The sequence below is a fragment of the Kogia breviceps genome, chromosome 17 (assembly GCF_026419965.1).
Source record: "Kogia breviceps isolate mKogBre1 chromosome 17, mKogBre1 haplotype 1, whole genome shotgun sequence".
Taxonomy (NCBI): domain Eukaryota; kingdom Metazoa; phylum Chordata; class Mammalia; order Artiodactyla; family Physeteridae; genus Kogia; species Kogia breviceps.
In genome coordinates, this window is record NC_081326.1 from 42,298,914 (window position 1) to 42,321,265 (window position 22,352).

Genomic DNA, 22,352 nt, shown 5'->3' on the forward strand with positions numbered 1-22,352 from the left:
CAGCAGGGCTCAGTCAACTTCATTGCTTGGTCGTCTCTAAGAAGCTGTGTGAATGAGAGAAACCCGCCATCTCTCCATGTCAGCTTCTTCTCTAAATGGGACTCACATCAGCAACCTTGTCTGTCGCAGAGAACTGTTGTACAGATCAAAAGAGAAAAACACATGTATTTTTAAATATAGGCAATATGCTTGAAAATTTGCATTTTGAAAAGTTAGAGGGCTTCCCTGGTGGCTCAGTGGTTGTGAGCCCGCCTGCCGATGCAGGGGACACGGGTTCGTGCCCCGGTCCGGGAGGATCCCACATGCCGCGGAGCGGCTGGGCCCCTGAGCCATGGCCGCTGAGCCTGTGCGTCCGGAGCCTGTGCTCCGCGGCGGGAGAGGCCACAGCGGTGAGAGGCCTGCGTACCACACAAAAAAATAAAAAATAAAAAAATAAAATGAAAAGTTAGAAACGTCCTTGAGTCAGCTAACAACTCCTCACAGAACAGATAAAGGAACTTTTATTCTGCCCAGAACAAAAAATCCTGGCTATTCCTTTAAAATGCTAACATAACCTTGTAGTGTTATCTAAGAATTTGTTACACCTTTCCTAAACTTTTGTTAGCTAGGATGACTTTGATTGGATGGATAACTGTGATTTAGGATTGTGACATTTATTCCAAAAGGTTTTTGAAACAACATGCGTTATCATATAATTAGAGGTTCAAAGAAAATAGTTCTTTTACCGTTTATATGGGCTATGTAATGACCAGTCTGCCCATAGCTAAATACAAAGGGGCGTTTTGATGACAAAGCAGTATTAGGTCAGCATTTATAGTGCAACTATAATTTTATCAACTGTGGGTCTGGAATTTAAAATAATAGCCAGGTTGATGTCCCCCATACTGTCTCTGCTCTAGCCCAGGAGATTGTACAGCCTACTTTTCAAATTCTAGAGCTTAAGATGTTAGAACAATGCTTTCAACTATTTTTTAAGACTTTTCATTCTTAGGCTCACTTTTAAAAACTGAGCAATAATTCTATGTTAATAAATCCAGTCATTCCACGTTTTATGGAAAAATAACTTTAAAATCTATTGGAATGATTACTATATACTATTTTTAAAATGTTTTCAACACACTATTAAGACACAATAATAAAACAAAAGAATTATAGAACTTGAGGGGATCTAAGAGAACGAGTTGATTTTATAATTTTACTGATGAAGAAACTGGGCTCGGAGCTCTGGATGAACTGATCTGTCCCAAGTGACATTACTAAATCATAGCCAAACTTATTGCAAAAATGTCTACTGATAGAGGATTCTTTTAGGAAGATGGGTGTTATAAATTAGTATGCTTGTGTAAGCACACCCCTTCTCTCACTGAGGATGGGTTAATTGTCATATGGTCTACATAATATAATTAAGGAATTTATACATTTTGAAGCTATAATAGGTGAACTTGAAGGTCTGCTCCCTGAGGGTGTGAAGTGAAACAAACCTAATTAGGATGGATCAATAGAGGAGACCAATTCTTAACAAATTTCCAGAAAGATCCTATTAGAGCTGGTGACAGTTGTTTTTAAAGTTGAGGGACTAGACATTCCAATAGTTCACAGAGTGAGCAAAGTTCATGAAAATGATAATAAAGACATCAAAATCCTGACTAAAGGAGATAATAATGAAGTCGATGATAGAGCATGTACAAAGAAGGCCAGAACTGGGTCAAAAAGGACATGGTGGGAAGATCGAAAAGGTTTTAATCATATGTTGGTATCATCACCATAATAATAAATGACTGTCCAAAATTTAAGTATGCTCTTTTGGCTGCAATGGGTGCACATGTGTTACTAAAACGTGAATCCTAAAATGAGAAGCAGTTCCTGGGACCGGACTGAAATGAATTCTGTTGAAAAAGAATAAAACTAATATATTTTCTGTATAAAAAGAAACAATGTGGAGATGTTTTTGTCCTGTCCAAACAAATGATTCATCAGTTAAAAAAAAAAAAGATGATTTTCCATTTCCATCATTCCTTCTACACTGATAAATTGTAACTCTACTGTATAAAAAGAGTTTTCCCTTCTCCCTGTTTACTTATTCAATTATTTAGTTATGTCAGTATAGAATCATGAATTTTTATTTTATTCTATGGGTTATAATCCATTTCTATCATTATTTATTTTGATGTTCAAATTGTCCCAATTTGGCCACTAGGAGTCCCTTCAAGTTCCTTTTGACATATTCCTATCATTTACAAGGGCTTCCTTGCTTTCTGTCACAACAGATGTTCCTGACTCAGCTTATATATTTTTCCCCTCTCAGTCCTGAATCGAGGAACTCTTTTAGTTTGGAAATTGATTTTCTTCATTTCTGGCATGTTTTCTTGAATTATTTATTCGATCATTTCTTTTCTTTTTTCTGCTCTCACTCTCTTAAATTCCTATTACTCAGATTTTTGGCTTTCATCTGATCCTGTAATTTTCTTTCCTCAATAAAAAGTTTTATGATAGAAATTATAAAACTGCAAAAAAAAAAAAAAGAGAGAGAACAGTCAAGCCAAATCCCATATACCCATCACCCAGTACAATGATTAACATTTACCTCTTTAAAAAAGTATATTTTAGGGCTTCCCTGGTGGCGCAGTGGTTGAGAGTCCGCCTGCCGATGCAGGGGGCACGGGTTCGTGCCCTGGTCCGGGGGGATCCCACGTGCCGCGGAGTGGCTAGGCCCGTGAGCCATGGCCGCTGAGCCTGTGCGTCCGGAGCCTGTGCTCCGCAACGGGAGAGGCCACAACAGTGAGAGGCCCGCATACCGCAAAAAAAAAAAAAAAAAAAAAAGTATATTTTAGGGAATTCCCTGGTGGTCCAGTGGTTAGGACTCAGCGCTTTCACTGCCGGGGCCCAGGGTTCAGTCCCAGATAGGGGAATTATCCTTCAAGCAGCGTGGCATGGCCAAAAAAATAAAATAAAATAATAAAGCAATCCCAGATATTATATCACTTTTCACCCATAAATACTTTAGTATATATCTCAAAAATATAGGAACTTTTAAAAACATAACTACCATCATCACATAAACAATATCACCCTAATTTCTTTTTCTTTTGAATTTTTGATTTTATTTATTTTTTTATACAGCAGGTTATTATTAGTTATCCATTTTATACATATTAGTTGTATAGATGTCAGTCCCAATCTCCCAATACATCACACCATGCCGCCCTCACCACATCTGCTTTCCTCCCTTGGTGTCCATATGTTTGTTCTCTACATCTGTGTCTCAGTTTCTGCCCTGCAAACCGGTTCATCTGTACCATTTTTCTAGGTTCCACATATATGCGTTAATATACGATATTTCTTTATCTCTTTCTGACTTGCTTCACTCTGTATGACAGTCTCTAGATTCATACATGTCCCTACAATGGCCCAACTTCGTTCCTTTTTATGGCTGAGTAATATTCCATTGTATATATGAACCACATCTTCTTTATCCATTCGTCTGATGATGGGCATTTAGGTTGCATCCATGACCTGGTTATTGTAAATAGCACTGCAATGAACATTGGGGTGCATGTGTCTTTTTGAATTATGGTTTTTGCTGGGTGTATGCCCAGTAGTGGGATTGCTGGATCATATGGTAATTCTATTTTTATTTTTTTAAGGAACCTCCAAACTGTCCTCCAGAGTGGCTGTATCAATTTACATTCCCACCAACAGTGCAAGAGGGGTCCCTTTTCTCCACACCTTCTCCAGCATTTATTGTTTGTAGATTTTCTGATGATGCCCATTCTAACTGGTGTGAGGTGGTACCTCATTGTAGTTTTGATTTGCATTTCTCTAATAATTAATGATGTTGAGCAGCTTTTCATGTGCTTCTTGGGCATCTGTATGTCTTCTTTGGAGAAATGTCTATTTAGGTCTTCTACCCATTTTTGGATTGGGTTGTTTGTTTTTTTGATATTGAGCTGCATGAGCTGCTTGTAAATTTTGGAGATTAATCGTTTGTCAGTTGCTTCATTTGCAAATATTTTCCCCCATTCTGTGGGTTGTCTTTTCATCTTGTTTATGGTTTCTTTTGCTGTGCAAAAGCTTTGAAGTTGGGCTTCCCTGGTGGCGCAGTGGTTGAGAATCCGCCTGCCGATGCAGGAGACACGGGTTCGTGCCCTGGTCCGGGAAGATCCCACATGCCGCGGAGCAACTAAGCCCGTGAGCCATGGCCGCTAGGCCTGCGCGTCCGGAGCCTGTGCTCCGCAACGGGAGAGGCCACAACAGTGAGAGGCCCGCATACCGCAAAAAAAAAAAAAAAAAAAAAAAGCTTTGAAGTTTCATTAGGCCCCATTTGTTTATTTTTGTTTTTATTTCCATTACTCTAGGAGGTGGACCAAAAAAGATCTTGCTGTGATTTATGTCAAAGAGTGTTCTTCCTATGTTTTCCTCTAAGAGTTTTATAGTGTCCAGTCTTACATTTAGGTCTCTAATCAATTTTGAGTTTATTTTTGTGTATGGTGTTAGGGAGTGTTCTAATTTCATTCTTTTGCATGTAGCTGTCCAGTTTTCCCGGCACCACTTATTGAAGAGAGCGTCTTTTCTCCATTGTATAGCCTGGCATCCTTTTTCATAGATTAGTTGACCACAGGTGTGTGGGTTTATCTCTGGGCTTTCTATCCTGTTCCATTTATCTATATTTCTATTTTTGTGCCAGTACCATATTGTCTTGATTACTGTAGCTTTGTAGTATAGTCTGAAGTCAGGGAGTCTGATTCCTCCAGCTCCGTTTTTTTCCCTCAAGACTGCTTTGGCTACTTGGGGTCTTTTGTGTCTCCATACAAATTTTAAGATTTTTTTGTTCTAGTTCCGTAAAAAATGCCATTGGTAATTTGATAGGGATTGCATTGAATCTGTAGATTGCTTTGGGTAGTATAGTCATTTTCACAATATTGATTCTTCCAATCCAAAAAAATAGGATATCTCTCCATCTGTTTGTATCATCTTTAATTTCTTTCATCAGTGTCTTATAGTTTTCTGCATACAGATCTTTTGTCTCCCTAGGTAGGTTTATTCCTAAGCATTTTATTCTTTCTGTTGCGAAGTAAATGGGAGTGTTTCCTTAATTTCTCTTTCAGAATTTTCATCATTAGTGTATAGGAATGCAAGAGATTTCTGTGCATTAATTTTGTATCCTGCTACTTTACCAAATTCATTGATTAGCACTAGTAGTTTTCTGGTGGCATCTTTAGGATTCTCTATGTATAGTATTATGTCATCTGCAAATAGTGACAGTTTTACTTCTTCTTTTCCAATTTGTAATTGTTTTATTTCTTTTTCTTCTCTGATTGCCATGGCTAGGATTTCCAAAACTATGTTGAATAACAGTGGTGAGAGTGGACATCATTGTCTTGTTCCTGATCTTAGAGAAAATGCTTTCAGTTTTTCACCATTGAGAATGATGTTTGCTGTGGGTTTGTCATATATGGCCTTTATTATGTTGAGGTGTGTTCCCTCTATGCCCACTTTCTGGAGAGCTTTTATCATAAATGGGTGTTGAATTTTGTCAAAAGCTTTTTCTGCATCTATTGAGATGATCATAAGGTTTTTATTCTTCAACTTGTTAATATGGTGTATCACATTGATTGATTGGCATACATTGAAGAATCCTTGCATCCCTGGGATAAATCCCACTTGATCATGGTGTATGATCCTTTTAGTGTGTTGTTGGATTCTGTTTGCTAGTATTTTGTTGAGCATTTTTGCATCTATATTCATCAGTGATATTGGTCTGTAATTTTGTGTGTGTGTGTGCTATCTTTGTCTGGTATTGGTATCAGGGTGATGGTGGCCTCATAGAATGAGTTTGGGAGTATTCCTTCCTCTGCAATTTTTTGAAAGAGTGTGGGGAGGATGGGTGTTAACACTTTTCTAAATGTTTGATAGAATTTGCCTGTGAAGCCATCTGGTCCTGGACTTCTGTTGGAAGATATACGTGTGTGTGTGTGTGTGTGTGTGTGTGTGCGCGCGCGCGCGCGCGCGCGCGCTAGGCGGGTCTCTCACTGTTGTGGCCTCTTCCGTTGCAGAGCACAGGCTCTGGATGCGCAGGCTCAGCGGCCATGGCTCATGGGCCCAGCCGCTCTGCGGCATGTGGGATCTTCCCAGACCGGGGCATGAACCCGTGTCCCCTGCATCGGCAGGCGGATTCTCAACCACTGTGCCACCAGGGAAGCCCTGTGGGAAGATTTTTAATCAGTTTCAATTTCATTCCTTGTGATTGGTCTGTTCATGTTTTCTATTTCTTCCTGGTTCAGTCTTGGAAGGTGATACCTTTCTAAGAATTTGTCCGTTTATTCCAGGTTGTCCATTTTATTGGCATAGAGTTGCTTGTAGTAATCTCTTAGGAAGCTTTGTATTTCTGCGGTGTCTGTTGTAACTTCTCCATTTTCATTTCTCATTTTATTGATTTGACTCCTCTCCCTCTTTTTCTGGATGAGTCTGGATAAAGGTTTATCAATTTTGTTGATAAAAAGAACCAGATTTTAGTGTTATTGATCTTTGCTATTGTTTTCTTTGTTTCTGTTTCATTTATTTCTGCTCTGATCTTTATGCTTTCTTTCCTCTGCTAACTCTGGGTTTTGTTTGTTCTTCTTTATCTAGTTCCTTTAGGTGTAAGGTTAGATTGTTTATTTGAGATTTTTCTTGTTTTTTGAGGTGGGCTTGTATTGCTATAAACTTCCCTCTTAGAACTGCTTTTCCGGCATCCCATAGGTTTTGGATAGTCGTGTGTTCATTGTCATTTGTCCCTAGGTATTTTTTTATTTCTTCAGTGATCTCTTGATTATTTAGTAACGTATTGTTTAGTCTCCATGTGTTTGTGTTTTTTACGTTTTTTTGCCCTGTAATTGATTTCTAATCTCATAGCTTTGTGGTCAGAAAAGATGCTGGATATGATTTCAATTTTCTTAAATTTACTGAGGCTTGATTTGTGACCCAAGCAGTGATCTATCCTGGAGAATGTTCCGTGCACACTTGAGAAGAAAGTGTAACCTGCTGGTTTTGGATGGAATGTTTTATAAATATCAATTAAATCTATCTGGTCTATTGTGTCATTTAAAGCTTCTGTTTCCTTATTAATTTTTTGTTTGGATGATCTGTCCATTGGTGTAAGTGAGGTGTTGCAGTCCCCCACTATTATTGTGTTACTGTCGATTTCCTCTTTATAGCTGTTAGCAGTGGCCTTATGTATTGAGGTACTCCTATGCTGGGTACATATATATTTATAATTGTTATATCTTCTTCTTAGATTGATCCCTTGATCATTGTGTAGTGTCCTTCCTTATCTCTTGTAACATTCTTTATTTTAAAGTCTATTTTTTCTCATATGAGTATTGCTACTCCAGCTTTCTTTTGATTTCCATTTGCATGGAATATCTTTTTCCATCTCCTCACTTTCAGTCTGTATGTGTCCCTAGGTCTGAAGTGGGTCTCTTGTAGACAGCCTACATATGGGTCTTGTTTTTGTATACATTCAGCGAGCCTGTGTCTTTTCATTGGAGCATTTAATCCATTCATATTTAAGGTAATTATCAAGATGTGTGTTTCTATTATCATTTTCTTAATTGTTTGGGGTTTGTTTTTTGTAGGTCCTTTTCTTTTGTGTTTCCCACTTAGAGAAGTTCCTTTATCATTTGTTGTAGAGTTGGTTTGGTGGTGGAGAATTCTCTTAGCTTTTGCTTTTCTAGAAAGCTTTTGATTTCTTCATTGCATCTGAGTGAAATCCTTGCTGGGTAGAGTAATCTTGGTTGTAGGTTCTTGGTTGTAGGTTCTTCCCTTTCATCACTGTAAGTATATCATGCCACTCCCTTCTGGCTTGTAGACCTTCTGCTGAGAAATCAGCTGTTAACCTTATGGGAGTTTCCTGGTACGTTATTTGTCATTTTTCCCTTGCTGCTTTCAATAATTTTTCTTTGTCTTTATTTTTTGCCAATTTGATTATTATGTGTCTCAGCATGTTTCTCCTTGGGTTTATCATGTATGGGACTCTCTGTGCTTCCTGGACTTGGATGGCTATTTCCTTTCCCATGTTAGGGATTTTTTTTACTATAATCTCTTCAGTTATTTTCTTGGGTCCTTTCTCTCTCTCTTCTCCTTCTGGGACCCCTATAATGTGAATGTTGTTGCTTTTAACATTGTCCCAGAGGTCTCTTAGGCTGTCTTCACTTCTTTTCATTCTTTTTCCTTTATTCTGCAGCAGTGAATTCCACCATTCTGTCTTCCAGGTCACTTATCCATTCTTCTGCCTCAGTTATTCTGCTATTGATTCCTTCTAGTGTAGTTTTCATTTCAATTATTGTATAGTTCATCTCTGCTTGTTTGCTCTTTAATTCTTCTAGGTCTTTGTTAAACATTTCTTACATCTTCTCGATATTTGCCTCCATTCTTTTTCTGAGGTCCTGGATCATCTTCATTTCATTATTCTGAATTATTTTTCTGGAACGTTGCCTATTTCCACTTCATTTAGTTGTTTTTCTGGGGTTTTATCTTATTCCTTCATCTGGTACATAGCCCTCTGCCTTTTCATCTTGTCTATCTTTCTGTGAATGTGGTTTTTGTTCCACAGGCTGCAGGATTGTAGTTCTTCTTGCTTCTGCTCTCTGCCCTCTGGTGGATGAGGCTGTCTAAGAGGCTTGTGCACATTTCCTGATGGGAGAGACTGGTCGTGGGTAGAGCTGGCTGTGGCTCTGGTGGGCAAAGCTGAGTAAAACTTTAACCTGCTTGTCTGCTGATGGGTGGGGCTGGGTTCCCTCCCTGTTGGTTGTTTGACCTGAGGCAACCCAACACTGGAGCCTATTGGGGTTCTTTGGTAGGGCTAATGGTGGACTCTGGGAGAGCTCACACCAAGGAGTACTTCCCAGGACTTCTGCTGCCAGTGTCCTTGTCCTCACGGTGAGACACAGCCACCCACTACCTCTGCAGAAGACCCTCCAACACTAGCAGGTAGGTCTGGTTCAGTCTCCCCTGGGGTCACTGCTCCTTCCCCTGGGTCCCGATGCACACACTTCCTTGTGTGTGCCCTCCAAGAGTGGAGTCTCTGTTTCCCCCAGTCCTGTCAAAGTCCTGCAATCAAATCCCACTAGCTTTCAAAGTCTGATTCTCTAGGAATTCCTCCTCCCGTTGCCAGACCCCCAGGTTGGGAATCCTGACATGGGGCCCAGAACCTTCATTCCAGTGGGTAGACTTCTGTGGTATAATGTTCTCTAGTTTGTGAGTCACCGACCCAGCAGTTATGGGATTTGATTTTATTGTGATTGCACCCCTCCGACTGTCTCACTGCAGCTTCTCCTTTGTCTTTGGATGTGGGGTATCTTTTTTGGTGAGTTCCAGTGTCTTACTGTCGATGATCGTTCAGCAGTTAGTTGTGATTCCGGTGCTCTTGCAAGAGGGAGTGAGAGCACGTCCTTCTACTCCGCCGTCTTGAACCAATCCGTCCCCGTCATTCTTGAAACACTCTACCCTAATTTCTGAATATAATGTAATACCCAGTCCACGTTCATATTTCTCTGATTATTTTTTAAAATATCTTTTCACAATTGGCTTGAAGTTCAAGGCAGGATTACATCAAGGCCTATGATGCTTTTGGTTATTAGGTCTCTAAATTTACAGCATATCATCTACCACTCACCCCTTTCTGTCTATATTATTTATCTGTTGAAGAAAATGAGCCATGTGTGACCTTCCAGTTTTCTTATCTCTCCCTAATTTCTGTCTCTATGTCTCTCTTTTCTATAAATTATTTTTTTCTTATTTTTATTTACATATAATTAACTTATTATATTAGTTTCAGGTGTACAATATAATGATTCAATATTTATGTATATTACAAAATGATCACAATAAGTCTAGTTAACATCCATCACCATACATTGATATTTTTTTCTTGTGATGAAAACTTTTAAGATCTACTCTCTTAGCAACTTTCAAATGTACAATACAGTATTACTAAATATAGTTCTTTGTCTTTTATTCTGCTTGCTGGGAGATTTCCTCAGCTCATCTTCCAATTTTTCTGCTGAATATTTTTTTGGTAAAGAAACTTAAATTTCATGTTTTCTCAATATTTGTTTATTATAGCAAACTGTTCTTTTTTCATGATGCACTATCTTCTCTTATCTCTCCAAAGATACTTTTAAAAAAATTATTTTTCTGCCCCTATGCATTATCCCTACTTCCTCTGTGGTGTTTTTTTTTTTTTTTTTTTTTTTTCTGTTTATCTGCTTTAGTGTTAGTCTTTCTTGTTAGAAGCTTTCCTCAAATGTCTGGTGATGCTTGACTCTCTGTCCTTTATGTTTAGGAATGAGACTCTCAAACGTGGATTATGCATGGACAAGGGAGGTTGACTTGTGTGCTCATTGTATAGTCAGTGGGCAGGAACCCAGCCTTCTTTGTTAAGGAACACTCAAATGTCAGTTGCTCTAGGACTTTTCTTTTGAGCTACTGAATTTCCCCAGAGAGAAATACTCTCCAGTCTCCCATCTGGGATGTGTAAGTTCAGCAGCCAGTGTTTGGGGAGCTAGCCTACTGCCCAATATGCAGTTTCCGCTTTGGACCCGTTTTCAGCATGCACCTCATCCTACTGCAGCTGTGCCTGGCATCCCTGGGACTAAAGCCTCTGTGGGTCAACCCCTCCAACAGGAGACCCTTCTACCTTCTGCTGGAAGGTGGGAAGAAAAGGCTGAGCACCAGCTTTTATGGTGGGGGAGGCTATATGCAGGTCTAATTCCTCTTCTACAGATTTTCAACCCCACTGCTTTCAGACCCTCCTTGCCCCCTGCCTTTAGAAGTCTGGTATTATCTATTCCTGAAATTTTCAGAAGTTCAGTGGGATTGGCTTTCTTCCTTGTAACCACTTAGGTTCTCTCTTATCCATCTATCTGTTTTCCAGTTTCCAAATTGTTCTAGTCATTTCTTGCCTTTATGGTCTCTTATACTATTACATGCATGGGTGTGTGTGTGTGTTTGTACTTTTAGATTTTGACTTCTTTATTCCTTTACGATCCATTTAGAAGGTAAACATGTATAATGAATGTATGCTGTTTTACTAGAAATCCCTTGTATTGCTTTTTTAAAACTTTTTTATTTTGAAGTAATTATAGATTCACAGGAAATTGCAAAAACAGTAGAGAGGTTTCATGTACACTTCACCCAGCTTCCTCAAAGGTAAAATCTTACTTAACTATAAAACAATATAAAAATCAGGAAATTGACATTGGTACAATCCACAAACCTTAATCGGATTTCACCAGTTTTATATGCAGTCACATGCATGTATGTGTGTATAGTTCTGTGCAATTTTATAACACTGTAGATTCATGTAACTACCACCACAATCACAATACAAAACTGTTCTATTATCACAAATCCTTCATGCTACCCCTTTATAATCATGCCCATCCCCCTCTCCATACTCCCAACCCCTGGAAATAACTAATCTGTTCTCTATGATTTTATCATTTTGAGAATGTTGTATAAATAGAATCATACAATATGTAATCTGTTGATATCGGCTTTTTTCACTCAGCATAATTCTCTTGAGATTCATCCAAGTTATTGAATGGATCAACAAACTCATTATCTGTTCCTTTTATTGCTGGGTTATATTCCATGGTATGGATGTCAACGGTCTGTGTAACCATTCACCAAACTGAAGGACATTTTAATTGTTTCAAATTTGGGGCTATTACAAATAGATGCATTGCTTTTCTAATAAATAAGAAACTTAAAATGTAAAATTCGGGGAAGCACCACAAATGTTGAAGATGATACCATCTTTACTCTTTTAAAAGAAGGGCAAGTTTGGCTTCACCATTACTTTTTACTGGTAAGTTCTTGTTGCAAAGTCCCTTTGCTCACTGTTAAACACGAACCGTGTCCTCCACGAATCAGAGCACATCTGTGCTGGGCAAGGAGGCGGGCCTGGTCTTGGCTCAGTTAATTAGCCAGTGATTTTACACACCCTTGGCAAGATCAGGCTCTGGTATATTACGAGAAGTCTGTGAAAGTCCCTAAGGCCATTCTCCATAATGATGAGGTCGGTTACAACTCAGTTATAGGCGATTTGTCCAACACATTTCTCATTGTTAATAGGGCAGTTCAATTGTTTGAGATTTATTTAATCCTTTTTACAAAGCCATGCCCAACCACACAGGGAACTTGGTAGATGGTATTGCAGTATTTTCTGCAGTTTTAGGCAAAACCAATTTTTTTAAACAATGGTGCCCAGCATCACAAAACTTTTCGAAAGGATTCATTCATTCATTGAGCACGTAATATGTGCTAGATACTATTTTAGGTACTTGGAAAATAATGGTGACCACCCCCCTCCCAAAAGGATGTGGTTACTGCCCCATGAAGATTATATTTTAATGGCAGAGACAAGTTAATCAAATAATCACAAATAAATGTGAAATTATAACTGGGATAAGTTCTACACAGGAGATGTACACAGTGCTATGAAACTGTGTAATGAGAGATTTGATCTAGTTCCTGCTGGCTGTGGAAGCAGAAGGGGAGGTCAGGGAAGGCTTCCCCAAGAAAGTGAAAATTGAGCTGAGATTCAAAGGCTAAATGGGTATTATATCAATCAGGGTTCAGATAAGAAAACAGCCCATGGCGGGGGGGGGGGGGGGGGGGGGGAGGAAGGGGTAAATTAGGAGTTTGGGATTAACATATACACACTACTAACAAGGACCTACTGTATAGCACAGGGAACTCTACTCAGTATTCTGTAATAACCTAGATGGGAAAAGAATCTGAAAAAGAATAGACATATGTATATGTACAACTGAATCACTTTGCTGTACACCTGAAACTAACACAACATTGTAAATCAACTCTACTCCAATAAAATTTAAAGAAAGAAAGAAAGAGAGAAAACAGCCCATACCAGGCAGTTCACTAGAGGGGATTTAATTTAGGAGGTGAGTTACTAGGGTGTGAAGAGTAAACAGGATAGTGAGATTTTCAGAGACTACCAAGAGCAGGAAGCTGCAGCCACCTCAGGGTTTGGGGTGACATAGTATAGAGCCCAGGAACCAGAGCTAGTGGTGAGAGCTGGGAATACAGAGGAAGGGGCTATCTGCAGATGCTGGAACCAGAGAGGTGATATAGGTACTGCTAGGAGATGTTTTGCAAGTTGGGGTGGCAGGGCTATCTGCGTTTCCACCTTTCCCCTGCCCTCTAAGCACTGGAAGGAATTCCAGTGCTTTCCATTGGCCAAATAGAGCTAGATGCCAATTGGAAAGGAAGCCTGGAAAATGGAGTTTGCATGGGTCAGCCCCCTACTACACGGAGCAGAAGACAGGTGGGAAATGGATCTGAGAAAATGACTGGGGCAAAGGCAGTGGGGGGACAGAGGTGGAGGGAGCAGGCAGCGGATAGCATTCTAATCAGAGGGGTGACATGTACAGAGGCCCAATGGCTAGAGGGGACACTGCACAGTTGGGGAACAGGACAGAAGACAGAGAGCAAGCTGAAGCTGACAGGAGGTAGGGCCAGACCATACAGGTACGGCAAGCCATGTTAAATTTTGGACTTTAATGCAAAAGCAACGAGAGGACAAAAAAGTGTTTTAAGAAAGTGGTCATTGTAACTGACAACTGTACTTGAAATAAAAAATAATTATCAGCTACTCTGCAGAGCTGAGGCTATAAACCATCAACAGGAAAATGTTGTGAACGCTAAGACAAAACAAAGCTCCGGTGAATCCACTGATCACCGCAGTGGGAAACCAGATCACACTGGCATATAGACAGAGAGTGGGAAACACAGAATACCATTCTCCAGCTCTAACTGAAGACCTCTGCAACAGTGGTTATAGCACTTTTGAGCACCTACTATGTGCTATGGAAGGATCTCAGAGAAGACAGAAGAAAATAAATATTTTTTTAATGCTCCCATATGCTAAGTGACACTAAGATACATGCATGCACACACCTACACACACATTGCCGTTTAATTTTTACAAGGATCCTATGAGATGGGCATTATCACTCCTAGGTTGCAGATGAGTAATCAGGGGCTCAGGAGGAGTGTTCTGTGTCACCAGCTAGGAAGTGAAGGAGACAGGATAAGAACTCTAGTCCTCTTGAGTTCAAAGCCTAACTTTTTGCTGTGAATGGTAAGCCCAGACCCTTCTCAGACTTCTAGTTTCATCGACAACCCATTAGCAGCACCGAGGAAACGTTCTCAATGGCATCCAGGTCGAGGTGATAAAATAAGGCTTCCTCCGTTGAAGCAGTGCTTCCCACTGTACTGTTTCCCAGGGCCAGGCCTGGTGTCAAAACAAAAGCATGGTACCCAAGTGGTTGCCGTTTCCTTATTTTAAATCGGACAGCCACAAAACTGATGGGAATAAAACATTCTAAGGACCAATGATTCAATTCTGGTAGAAGGCTGGCAATCAGCTTCTCTAAAAATGTAGTCATAGGGAATTCCCTGGTGGTCCAGTGGTTAGGACTTGGTGCTTTCACTGCCAAGTGGGCCCTGGTCAGGGAACTAAGATCCCACAAGCCACGTGGTGCAGCAAAAAAAAAAAAAAAAAAAAAAAACCCACAAAAACTGTAGTGGTAGTAGAGATGAATTCAGGGCAAGGAGCAGTCAGCTGGGGTGACTCCACTCTGGACAAAGACACTAAGAACACAGTATTACGCAGGTCTGGACAAACCACAAAGCCAAGCGGTTACAGAGAATTTATGGCTCAAGAGCCCTCCCTGACTAGATGCCTGACAGTAGGAGACCAGCATGAAGCGGGGCAAAGGTAGCCTCTAACAGGGCAAGAGAATTGAGTCTCCACATGCTGGGGGAGGATCAAAGCAATGGCTCTGGAATCTGGAAGCAGAGGTTGGTTTGGGGTCTGAGCTGGTGTGCAAAAGCGAGCAGAGTGCACCGGGGATGGCAAAGGGTGGTCCCCAGCACCTCCAGTGTTGGAGGCTTGCTTTACAGGGCAAGGGCTGGGCTGGATTCTCCTAATCTAAACCAGTAGTTTTCAAACTTTTTAAAGCAGTGAAACATTTTCTCCGAAGGAAATCTTAAGTGGAAGCGTAAGCAACCAAAACAAAGTGGATTCGCTCTGGTGGAAGCAGTAATGGGGATCCAAGGTCCTGCCAGGTTGGACCTGCTTTCCCTTTTCCAGGCCTACCGATGTTGAAGCAAAGAGGATTCACAAATGGAATCATAATTTTCTCTATTGAGAAGTTAGATTTGAACTCCACCTTTTAAGTATGCAAATTAACTAGACCGTCTCAGGTCTCCTTTAGATGGAATTCAAAAAGAAAAACTTTGAATTAGCACACCAATAATCATTTTCAGCCTGCTCTCCAGGCAGTCCCCAGTGGCCCCTGTAATTTAGCTGGTTAAACCTTTTCCTTCTGGGCCAAACAGCTAAACTTGAGCCAGGTGGGCTTAAACGCATGAACCAGTTCAGAGTTTACTGTCCAAAGATGAAAGAAAAAAGTCTGCCAGCATCTTCTACTCATCCACATAAGGTTCCCAAGAGCAGGATTCAGCCCTCATCCTCCCCTCCCCACACCCGCTGCAAATGCACAGAAAGGCCAGCGCAATATAACTTCAAAGATGGGTCCTGGGCTTCCCTGGTGGCGCAGTGGTTGAGAATCCGCCTGCCGATGCAGGGGATACGGGTTCGTGCCCCGGTACGGGAAGATCCCACATGCCGCGGAGCGGCTGGGCCCGTGAGCCATGGCCGCTGAGCCTGCGCGTCCGGAGCCTGTGCCCCGCAACGGGAGAGGCCACAACAGTGAGAGGCCCGCGTACCACAAAAAAAAAAAAAAAAATGTCAAAGATGGGTCCTGCAGCGCCCTCAGACAAATTACACACCAAAACAAGCCAAAGTGAACGCAACTGTCGTTACCAGTTTCATAAGGGAATTGCCTGGGAACCATTCCTTTTCAGACGTAATTATAAAGTCAGTTTTGAATTACAGAACAAGATGGCATGAAAGCCAGTGTTTAACGAGCAGAACAAACAAACATGCAAAGATAAAATGCAGTGGGCTTTTACCTGAGGGCTGCTGCCAGCGACAGCAGAAATGGCCTCTTTCACCAAGTCTGAGGTGCCCTGGAAAACTTCATACTTCTCCGGGGAGACAGTTCCCAACCGCCGCCACCCACCACCCTTTAAAGGCAATCCGGTGATAGATAAATAAACTACATTTCCCAGAATTCTCTTCGCTCAGGCGCGGGGCTATGTTTTAAACCACTCTGTAATTGTCAAAAAAAAAAAAAAAAAACCTCGAAATGGTTAAATGTGACAACATTTTGACATACAGAGTTGACTTGACTCCTATCAAAACTCATCACTAGTGCCCTTGGGTATGTTTTTTGTTTTGTTTTGTTTTTTTTGTGGTACGCGGGCCTCTCACTGTTGTGGCCTCTCCCATTGCAGAGCACAGGCTCCGGACGCGCAGGCTCAGCGGCCCTGGCTCACGGGCCCAGCCGCTCCGCGGCATGTGGGATCCTCCCGGACCGGGGCACGAACCCGTGTCCCCTGCATCGGCAGGCGGATTCTCAACCACTGCGCCACCAGGGGAGCCCCTGGGTATGTTTTTAAAGATAAAAATACTAAACTATTATGCTATGCCAGGACCAGCTAAGCATAACAGAAACAACAGTTCAATGCTTTTTACACTCGGTGTATATATTACACGTCATTCAAACATTAGCATGCATCAGAATCGGCTGAAGGGCTTGTTAAAACACAAGTTGCTGGAACCCACTCCCACAATCTGTGATTCAGCAGGTCTGGAGGGGGTCCCAAGAATGGCCTTTTCTAACAGGTTCCCAGGTGCTGCCTTTGTTGCTGGTCCCAGATCACATCTTAAGAGCCACTGACTTAGATGATCTCCATGGGCTATTCCAAATCTATGGGAAAGCAGGCACACAATTACTGATTTCTACTTATTCTGATTTCTACAAGCTTTGAACTGGCAGTATCTGTGGCAGTGAAAACCCTAGCCTTCCCTAGCAGTGTTAGGAAGGGTAAAAGGCAAAGCAACTAGTTCAGAAGGATCTAGAAACTGACATTATCTGGTCCAACACTTTCATTCTCCCAGTGAGGAAATTTAGGCTTAGAGATGTTTGTGCAGAGTCTCCCAGGGAGTCCATGATTGTTCTGGGACAGAGAACCCAGATGCTGTGGCTCCCACTCCACTGCTCCTGCCAGCACTGGAGTAAAATGAGACAAGTGGATCTGGCACGGAACAGGGAAGCCAGCCTGACTCTGATCCATACCGATTTTTCCCTTGGCTCCTACCGCATCATTGTCTCTGCACTGGCAGAGGTAAAATTCCTCCGCTCAAATCCCCAACCCAGGAACTCCCTAACCTCCCTTCCTTTTTTATTTAGCCCCCTTGGAGCCTAAGACAGGCAGTCAAAATTGGGTGGCCAAATTGTCACAGCAGCCTTCAGTTACAATATTTGGGGGATGAATTAATGAATACAGAGCCATTTATTTGCTTTTCTATCTACCTTGTCTCTGTGACAGCAAGTAATGATAGAATCTTCCCAAACAACTAACCAGACCCTGTGCGTCAATCAGCTACTCTGTTATTCTCAAGAAATTAGCATTTAAGAAAAATTGTTTAGGTGCACCAATCCCTCCCATCAGCCACCAGGGGTCACATAAATAGGAGTTTTCACTAGACCTTTCTAACTCACAAACTACCCTCTTCCTCCAAAGGCCTCGGTACAACACATAATTCAGCAACTAGAGTCCCCTGAAGAAGAAAAAACAAACACCTATAAAACTAGTCTTTTTCAGATTTCAGAGACATGAAACCCTTTAGGAAGGAGTCTAGGCCAGGGTTCATAACAATCCATTATCTGACAACATAGATATACAGATAAACCATTATTTTGGTAAAGATACATCTTCTAAACACCACTGATCCGGGCATTGTGGTTGTCCTTGAATTGAAGAATGATCACATTTTATTGTCTTAGCCTTGAGCGTGGTTATCAATGCCAGACACTGAGAGGCTTAATTTGAAAGATGGTTATGCTGTCCAACTGGCAAATGCCTTTTATTCAGTTAACAGGGACAGCTGAAAGCTTATATACTGTTGCACAAGCGAAAAATCTGACTTCCTAACGGTTCTTAAAGATGCCAGCTAGGAGCCCGTGCAGGACAGCCTGCCAGGGCTGGGGCTGCAACCACAGCTCTGTGCTAAGGCTTTGCAGCTCGGCACCGGGTGGTGCAGCTGTTATATTGGCCAAAAAAGCACTGGCAGCCCCAGGAGAAACAGAGACTTAATTCACTTACAGGAACTTTCCTGAAAGAGTCTTTTAAAATGCATTTAAGGCAGACCAGGTGCACTTATTTTCTTTTTAAATCTCATTGCTTTGTCAGATATTCTCATTTATGGTTTTAATAGTCTTTAGGTACAACATTGGCCACCCTCTGTTGCATTATAAATTATAATAAGAACTTATAAAACATACTTAAGTATAATGATTTCTAGGTAGGTTCCTTGAAATGTATAACATCTAAACATCTGTGCTACAGAACTCACAATAGATATACAGCCTGGGTTGCTATTTGGGTTGCCTGGAATTTTGTTAAAGATTTCGTAAGCCATGCATATTTAAAAAAAAATAAAGCCATTTTGTGTGTGTGTGTGTGTACACATTGCTCAGATATAAACAGTAGTAAAAGAAAGCCGATTCAATTCAATATATCATGCTGTTAAAAGACTTCCAGCTGTCAACTGCTTCCATTATAAACAGAAATTGGGAAGAATGGGCTCCAGAGGGGAAAGAGGTTGCATAAAGATGAAACTTCATAATGTGAGAGATGGGGTGGGGATTGGATTCAAGTCATCATTTAGATGAAAATTGCCAATAACCTGAATAATTCTAGGAAATACTCTCCGTGGTCCTTCATTACACTTTGAAAGCACTCAGCCCACAAAGTCTCCTGCGCTAGCACGACAAAAGACCTCCCTATGACAGTAAGTAAAAATGAGTGCCAGAGCCATCCTTAAAGGTAAATATTTGGGATAGGCAGCTGTTTCTATAATGTGATTTTAAGTGTGACAAGCATGCACCCCACCCAAAAAATAGCTGTGCTTACAGACCCGGGTCACGGATGCCTTGCAATTCTGCCATTAAGGAGTATTTCCATCCCAGTCAGAAACTTAAGAATCATCCTTGGTTCCTCTTTCTCCTTCTCTGACCCCATTCAATCAATCACAAGTTCCTCCTACAGAGCTCTTGACTCTGTCCCTTTATCTTCATTTCCTCTGACAGTACTATAGTTCAGGTCTCCGTCAGTTCCTACCAGGGCAACAGCAGTTCCCTCCTGACTTATCTCTGTGTCTTCAGTCTATTCTCCACGCTGCAGCTAATGGGATCTTTCTAAGATGCAAATCTGATTATGACAATCCCCAGCTTAAAGCCATTAGCTGGTTCCTCATCCCCTCAGGATGAAGTCCAGGTTTCTTAACAGGGTACACAAAGCCCTCGTGGTATGGCTGTTGCTGACTGCTCAGCCCCATCTCTTGCTAGCTCCTCCCATCACACATTCACCTTGTCTCGGTCCCTCAACCTGGCTTCCAGGTCATGGAGCACATCATCCCCTTTGCTTAGAACACTCCGTCCCACTTTCTACCCTTCCTGTCAAAGACTTCATAAATCTAAATTTATTCCTACTTTAGCACTTTCTTACTATGTAAGCTTTAGCCATTTGACTGTCTAATTGTTTCTCAACCAGGCTATGTAGTTCATGAACAACAGAACTGTCGCTTATTCACTAGTGTATTTCCAGGACCTAGCACAATGCTTGTCACATTATAGTTAATAAATATTTGTCCATTCGATGAACAAATGAGTCCTAGTAAAGTTCTTATGTCCTATTAACATGCTAATGTTGGGAATTCACACTTTAGTGTGATTTTCCTTACTACAGCTCTCTGAGAATATGTTTGAGAGGGTTAATGAAATAGAGGCAGAATTGGCTCTGGAGAACCAGGGGAAAGTAGATAGGCAATGATTAGCCAAGATAGGAAGGCACTGGGAAGGAAGGAAATAACAGTTACTGTTGGAGAGTTTAGAAGGGCCCTTCATGGGTATAGAGAAAATAACAACCAAAACTTGTTTCATTCCTGATCGCATCCCTGAGGTTACCACCAAGGAGAGGTCAGTTCCACGGCCTGGGTTGAACATCGAGGTATCTGCACCCTAGCCCAGTGGCTTCACCAGAGCTGGCCTGATGGCTGTGTGCTAACCCCAGGCCCATGCTGTGGAGAAGCTGCAAGGGCAAGGCAGAGGTGATTGGACAGACACACGGTTTCCTCCTGGCCAGTTTGACTGAACTTGTCTAGATACAGATGGCTATGACTAACTTTCTGCTTATCACAGCCTTTTGAAGTATTAAAACTCTACCAGCCCATACTTCATATACTTCCCTCCCCAAGTAAACTCTTTTGTCTATGATCAGTATAGAGGAAGCATAATGTGGAAGACAGTTTCTTTATTTTACTACTGATCTCAATGAATGACTCAGTGAAGTTTCTGGGCAAGGAAAAAATATATCGTCTTCCTTCCATCCCATGATTAGGGCATTCACCAAGGCTCAGACATGAGCTCCTGATGTTTCTCCCATCTGGATTCTTTCCTTGGTGACCCAGTTCTATATCATGGCTCTCACTTTCAGATCTGGCTACCATACTAACAATGCCTAAATCTAAAACATCCACCCTGGGCTTCCCTGGTGGCGCAGTGGTTGAGAATCCGCCTGCCGATGCAGGGGATATGGGTTCGTGCCCCGGTCTGGGAAGATCCCACATGCCGCGGAGCGGCTGGGCCCGTGAGCCATGGCCGCTGAGCCTGAGCATCCGGAGCCTGTGCTCCACAACGGGAGAGGCCACAACAGTGAGGCCCACATACCACAAAAAAACAAACAAAAAAAATCCACCCTGATCATACGAGCATACTCCAGGCCCACATTTTTCATTGTCTATAGGACTTTTTCATTTGAATATCTCACCAAGAGTTCCACCTCAGCAAATCCAAACTACCTCATAGTCTTGTCTCCTCCCTGCAAAATTGACCCACAGGCTGCAATGTCCTTACTTCTGCCAGTGGTACCATCATTCTCTCAGTCACATGTCAGGATACTCCACTCTTCCCACTAGAACATAAACTGCCACCTCCTCAGGGAGGCCCACCTTGACTACTCCATTTAAAATTGCCACACCATAGCCCCAGCAGTCTTGATTTCCCCCCTCACTTGCTCCACCTTTTTCATAGCACTTACCACTTTCTAGCATACTAATTTACTTATCTATTTATTATTTATCAGTCTCTCTGTGACTCCTTCTAGAATGTAAATACCACTGAAGATAGGGATTTGTACCTGTTTTTATTCACTGATGTCATACCTGTGCCTACAGCAGTGCCTAACACACAGTAGGCACTTCTGCAGTCACTCAGTAAATATTTGTTGGATTAATAATTCATGCCACAAGTATATATAACAAAGAATATATTTTAAAATACCCCTGTCCTCTAGCTAGAACCTAAGCTCCTTGAAGTAGGGGACATTGTTTTGTTCATTGTTGTGCCCCCAGGGATTGTAGGTATTCAATAAAAATCTGTTGAATAAATGAATGGATGGGAACTCACTGAGTTACCTTTTTGTACCAAGTACTAAGCTAGGTGCTTGGGGATTCTAAGGTAATTTTAAACAACTAACTATAATACAATGGGGTGAAGAGATATGATAGGGGTAAGAACAAAATGCCATGGAATCTCAGGAGTGACAGCACTGACGGTAATTCTTCACACCTGTTCATCTGCTTTATATGCCAGGCGAAGGCCCTAGAAGGAAAGTATATGGTATGGGGCAATGTTTCTCAAATGTTACTTGTGTATGAGTCACCTGGGGAATCTTGTTAAAATATAGACACTGGTTTGAGGGACCTGAGGAGAGCCCTAAGCTTTTCTATTGTTAACAGGTCCCAGGTGATACTGAGGCTGCTGGTCCTCAGACCATACATTGAGTTACAAGTGTACTTAACTCAGCACCCATTCCCCCTTATATCCTTTTAGTAAACTCCAATTTTGTTCATGTATCTAATCTTCCCTTCCCCAGTACACAGAGGAAGTGATCCTAGCCCCAGCCCCAAGGTTAGACTGGGATGGAGCTCAAAGCCAATCAGTATGAGGCATTCTTCTGGCTGATTACTGGATGAGAATGGGGATGGGAACTCAGGATTTTTAGTCTATGTTTTGGGGAAAGGTTTCTCTTTCCCTTCTACTGTCCCTCAGCAAGGAAGCATGTGGCTTGATGACTGCAGGAGGCCATCCTAT